Source organism: Fragaria vesca, linkage group LG1, assembly GCF_000184155.1.
Source record: "Fragaria vesca subsp. vesca linkage group LG1, FraVesHawaii_1.0, whole genome shotgun sequence".
Taxonomy (NCBI): Eukaryota; Viridiplantae; Streptophyta; class Magnoliopsida; order Rosales; family Rosaceae; genus Fragaria; species Fragaria vesca.
Genome location: NC_020491.1, coordinates 9,422,158 through 9,427,521, shown reverse-complemented (window position 1 = coordinate 9,427,521; position 5,364 = coordinate 9,422,158). Strand labels below are relative to the sequence as shown.

The window sequence follows — 5,364 nt, the reverse complement described above, 5'->3', positions numbered from 1 at the left end:
TTATTTTTTTGGCATGGAAAGTATCTGTTTGGGGAAAAGAAACATCCATTCTGGAAGAACACGTTGCTTGCTCTTTGCCATTGATTTGTCTGTCCCCAGTGTCCTTAATCCTTTGACCATACACGTCCTCCTTCTCCCTTTTTCCAGATTCTTCCTTCTCCTATTTCGTTCCAAACATCAATTCACTCACCCCAAAGCTTCAAAGAAAAATCTACACTTCTCAATAGCTTCAAAGAGTCGTCGAGGACACTGTCCAAGATTTGAAACTTCTTGTTTATCTCGTCCAACTCCAGTGGCTTGATTGCTTTGGGATTGTTTGGGTGCTGGTATAGCGTGATTGCTTTGGAGTTTTGTTGCTTCTCTTGAAGTTTTGGCTGCTGATTGCTTGGATTTGAGGTAGGGAAAACAAACTTTTCATTCTAGCTTTGATTCTAGTTTGATGTGTATTTGGTATGATTGTGTTGGAATGTTGCCTATGCGATTGTTCTTAATTGCAACTTGACAAGCTTTGATCACTTGTCACTCCGTGAGTTATGGAGTTTCAATACTTCTTTGGGACCTTGATCTCTTTTGTTGGTGATGATCTGCACTTGTGGTTATCAATCAATTCTGGGTAGTAAACACCCTTGTCTTGGATGTTCTAATTTTGACGACTCTTAATGTTGATGGATTCCTTTGTAGTGTGTTCAAGTTCCATTCTGTGATTGATTCAAAACAAAGTTCTCATTCTTTCTACTGCCTATACTTTTGAACTTTATAATTGAAATGCTTGTTCGTTGTCGACAATTACCAAGATTTGTTTTGCACTACAAATACATCCATCATACTTAATGGTATCATGTCGGTTCTGTTGTCCAAATGTTGATTTCCTTACTAATAAAATATTCATTAATCTTGTTCCGAAAATTTGATTTGGTTCTTCAACAAACTATCAAACATAACTACTGTTTCTACTATCCATATTTGATATTTGAGTTCTGCCATGGATCTAGCCCTTGAGCAATTATTGAGAGTAAACTATACTACTGTTTTGGTTATTCTTATAAAGTTTTTGTTAACAGCATTTGATCACTACAGTTTGGTATTAATAAAAATCATGCTTTGTTTCTTTTGATAAGTAATTATGTTGATAATCCTTGATCTGGAGATTCTTAAAGTACCCTGCTATCTATACCCTCCTTTGGTTCTCTTTGTGCAAGCTTTGTAGTAAGGTATTATTTCATCTTGTTCAGATTTCTTTCATGTTAAGAGCTAACCTCCATGTGTATTAAAGACTTCTTTTCATGTTTTTAAAAGAATCTTTCCTGTGAAACTTATTGAAGCCAAGTCTCTTTGATTCATGTTTCGTATATTACTGAGTCATTACTGTAAAGTGCCAAACCAAACTGTTTGTCAGAACTTGTTAAATCAATTATAAGCTTTGTGAGCCTCTCATGCTTTAAATCCAACGCTCCATATCCATTATACAAGGAAAACCTCAAAGAGTCATAAAACTATGATCGGTTGGCATTTTCAAAATGTTACTCTTATCTTTAGTGAACCTCAATACATTGCTTTTGGAATACTACATACTACTGGTTCCTTTTTGGTCAAGTTCTTCCCTATCGGTCTTCAGGTTTCTTGGTATTAAAAATCTGGTTCCTAAATGCAGCTTCATACTGACTCCTCAAAGCAACTCTATTTATGTAAATACCAGGTCCCATCTTTTGATTAGTCTTATTTATGCTTGCCGCTGTCCTTGTTCAAAAATCATGTAATGATATTTGCCTCATGTCCACCTAGCTATTGAAAATCTGATTCTTATCCCTACTTTACAGTACTTGGAAACAAGCTTCCATTCTTTGATGATTACTTCATTTCATCTGTGAGTTTATGAACTCAAGTTTCTCTACCTCATTGTTCTAAACGTATTTGTGTCTGCCCATTTGGTCTTCATATAAAGGTCTGCTCTGTTCAAATTCCCTTCTATTGAAAGAACAGAGGTTCATGTTATAATATCATTTCTGGGCAGTATCTCGTTACATTCTGAAAAGGGATTTCAAGTTTGTTTATGAAATCCTTGTTTGATCTGTTGGTTGAGAAAGTGAAACTTCCTGGAAAGAAATGTTTGGATTTCAAATGTTCTGTTCGGTTAGGCCCAGTGAATTGTGTGTGGGGATTGTGCCTCCCTTGGGTTGTTTAACCCTAAACCTGATCAGGGTACCGCATGTGCGAGGTTTGCTCGGTGGTATAGCTGGGCGGTGGGCTCTAACCGACATCTTAAGGATTTGCTGAATTCGTGTGAAAGAAAGTTCTATGAATATCATGAGTATTCCTATTGACACTTCTGTTGGTTCATGGTAGTCTTATCTATTAACCTCTTGTTGTCAAGTTATCCTTTTGATCAGACTTCTTCTATTTCATTCATGTATATTGTTGATGCTTGTTATACTTGGTACAGTTTGATATCCACAGTTTCAGTGTTATCTTTGAGTCGAATTCATTTATATTGCCATTGAATCTCTAGCTTTCTTTCGCAAGTGCAGCATCAATTATTGAGGTTTGATCTCACCTCTTTGGTTATCTTACTTAATCTTCAACCATGTTCCTGCCTTTTCATGTTCCAAGTGCATATTGAATTAGAGTCTTTGTTATAAAGATTATTTTGTTGTACCCACTGAGCTTGTGAAGCTCATTCCCTATATTCTTGTTGTTTTCAGGTAGTCCATAAATGGACAAGTTAATGATGCTCTGGAGTAATTGAAGTTTTGGTATTATTATGTGATGGTGTTGGCTATGCTTCGCTTGTGTCCGGGTGCTTGTGTTATCTTGGACTGCATTGCTTTGTTACATTTGAATTGAGTATGTTGTTGATGTTACCTTGTTTTGAATGTTAGAATTTCTATGTAGCTTTGAGGCAGCAATCTGGTAAAGGTTTTGGTACCAATGTGATGGATGGTTTTGAAATCTAAGAATTATATTGTATCAAATGCAAAGTTTGTTCTTATACTTTTTGCATATCAAATTATGTTGTTCCTTTTGTATCTTTGAGGAGAATTAAACCAGGAAAAGAAGCTATGTTTAAAATTGTATTTGAACTTTTGTGTATTACTATTAGACTACTATACAATGCAAATGAGTTTTGGAAAAACAAGTATTATTCATTATATTATGTTTACAACTCTGGTTTACAACTCATTGGAAAAGGAAGATATTTGTGTTTCGTGAGATGTTTAACTTTCTCATGTTCCACCTCCTTGTTTCCAACAGAATGATTCTTACTTCTTCCATTATGCCAATGCAGCCAAAGTTTTAGTTATTTAGTTATGATGTCTTGCTTACTTCCAAGGTTTAAAAAAAAAAAAAATTCGTCAGGTTTTCTATTTTCAACTTACTCTATCACATTTAGTCATACCTTAAGGTCAGGGTGTGACAATACTTCCATTTCATCTTTGCCATTGCCAACATTCAATATTCAATATAATATAATTACCACAATAATAATTCTTCTCAGTAATACAAGAAAAAAATGCCACAGTGACCAATATATTTAACAAGTAAAATACACAAATCCAACCAAAATTCACAATAACAGAAAAAGCAAAAAAACGAGAAAAGTGGAGAGAGAGAGAGAGAGAGAGAGAGAGAGAGAGAGAGAGAGAGTTCAAAGCTGGAGCCGATACCTCCCAGGCGGTTTTTGACCTCGCGATGCTCAAATCCAGAAACAGTTTCTTCTCGCCAGCGTCGGAGATTGTGTCGATTCCGATCTTCGAGAGCGGATCAGTAGCTCTCTCGAAGCACGGCGAAGCGAGGTCGAACTTCCGAAGCACATGTCATTTGACGCCGATCTTGTGGCAGAATGAGGTGGACTTGATCGTCGGGGAAGGAACGCCGGAAACTTCACCGGCGACGAAGAGTAGGTCAGCGGTGATGTGGCGGAGCTTGGCGTGCTCTTCGGCTCTGGAGGAAGGGAGGGAGCGGAGGGAGGTGGTGTTGGAGAGATTGACGCAGGCGTTCCAGAGGCGGTAACTGAGTTTCCAGATGACAAGCTTGAGAGAGTTGGGGAACGTGGTGGCTCAGTTGAGTCAAGGCATGATCGGGCAAATGAGAGAGAGGAGATGTGACATCCCGATCCTTAAATTTTTACCTTATTTACTAGCTTGATTATAATAAGATTTTTACAGTCTCCTTCAATAAATTTATAGTTTAATTGGTCCTTAGAGGGGTTTGGGGGACGGTTATTTTCGGAGAATTATTCGTAGGAGAAAAATATGACGACGGTAAAAATGGTAAAATTTTAGCCAGTAAAAGGTAAATTTTATTAGGGTATTATTTTTCGGGGTGTTTTATTTTTGGAGTTGGGTTTAAGTTGAACCGGGTGTGGGAGAAGCCCAACACCCACACACTCACTTCTCTCTCTTCTCTCTCGATTTCCCTCCCCTGAAACTTTCCCCCCGCTGCCAGACTTTTCGGCCGTCCGACCACTGTTCGCCGCCGCTCCGGTCTCAAACGGTCGGCCTCCGACCCAGCTTTCATTCTAGACCGGTGAGAGCCACCCTAGATCCGCTGTGAAGGAGTTCTCTCCCTCGAAAAGCCCGACTGCCGTGGTGGTTCCATCGCCGGAACTCCCTCGTCCGGCCGCCATAACCGGCGATTCTTGGTCTGTTGACAAGCTCTTCTCCCGTGCATTAATTCCTCCACAGAGCTCACCCTCTCTTAAGCTAGGTAAGGAGATGTGTGGAGTTGAATTTTCTACGGTTTTTTAAGACGTTTTGGTTCGATTACCCTAGTTAGGCTTAGAATTGATGTTTGTGCTAGTTAGGAAAGTTGTAGAGGGGGTTGAGAGAAAGATGCTGTAAAAATTTCATCATTGGAGGTCGCCGGAGTCGGCCTCCGTTGTTTGGGAGATTTTTATAGTTTTAAATGTGGAATATTAATGGGAGTTATTGATGTGAATTTTAGAATTTTTGGAGGAGTTTTGGATAGGTTTGGGAAATTTTAAAGCTTAGTAATCTAGGCGGTTATTTAAGGTAGAATCCGGCCGTTGGATTAAAGTCGTATAATCGGTAAAAAGTTGAATTAAAGCTGCTAGTATGTTCGGTGAAGTTTGGACCCTATTGAGTTAAGAATAGCGAAGTTGGGCAAGGATGAGTGTGATTAAGACTCACATTTAATTATGCCTTTTTTGTGTAAGTTTTGGATTTTTGGTGGGGAAATTATTATTATATTTGGAACAGGACGAGAGGAGGCCCGAGCAGAAAAAGCCTCGAAGCGACATCAGGCTTAAGCCTAATTTGTGAGTGGACCTTTGTTTTAATTGAAAAGCATGCGATGAATTATTCTGTTGATCATTTATTTCTTCTGCTGAGATTTATTTCTTTCTCG

General features: G+C 38.5%; 1 non-coding gene across 1 annotated transcript; it reads left to right on the top strand.

Moving 5' to 3' along the window:
• The first annotated feature begins 202 nt into the window (after positions 1 to 202).
• LOC101302690 lies at positions 203 to 3,022 on the top strand. Its single transcript, XR_183710.1, has 2 exons — positions 203 to 396; positions 2,700 to 3,022. It is a non-coding gene; the product is annotated as an uncharacterized LOC101302690 (transcript).
• The last annotated feature ends 2,342 nt before the right edge of the window (positions 3,023 to 5,364 follow it).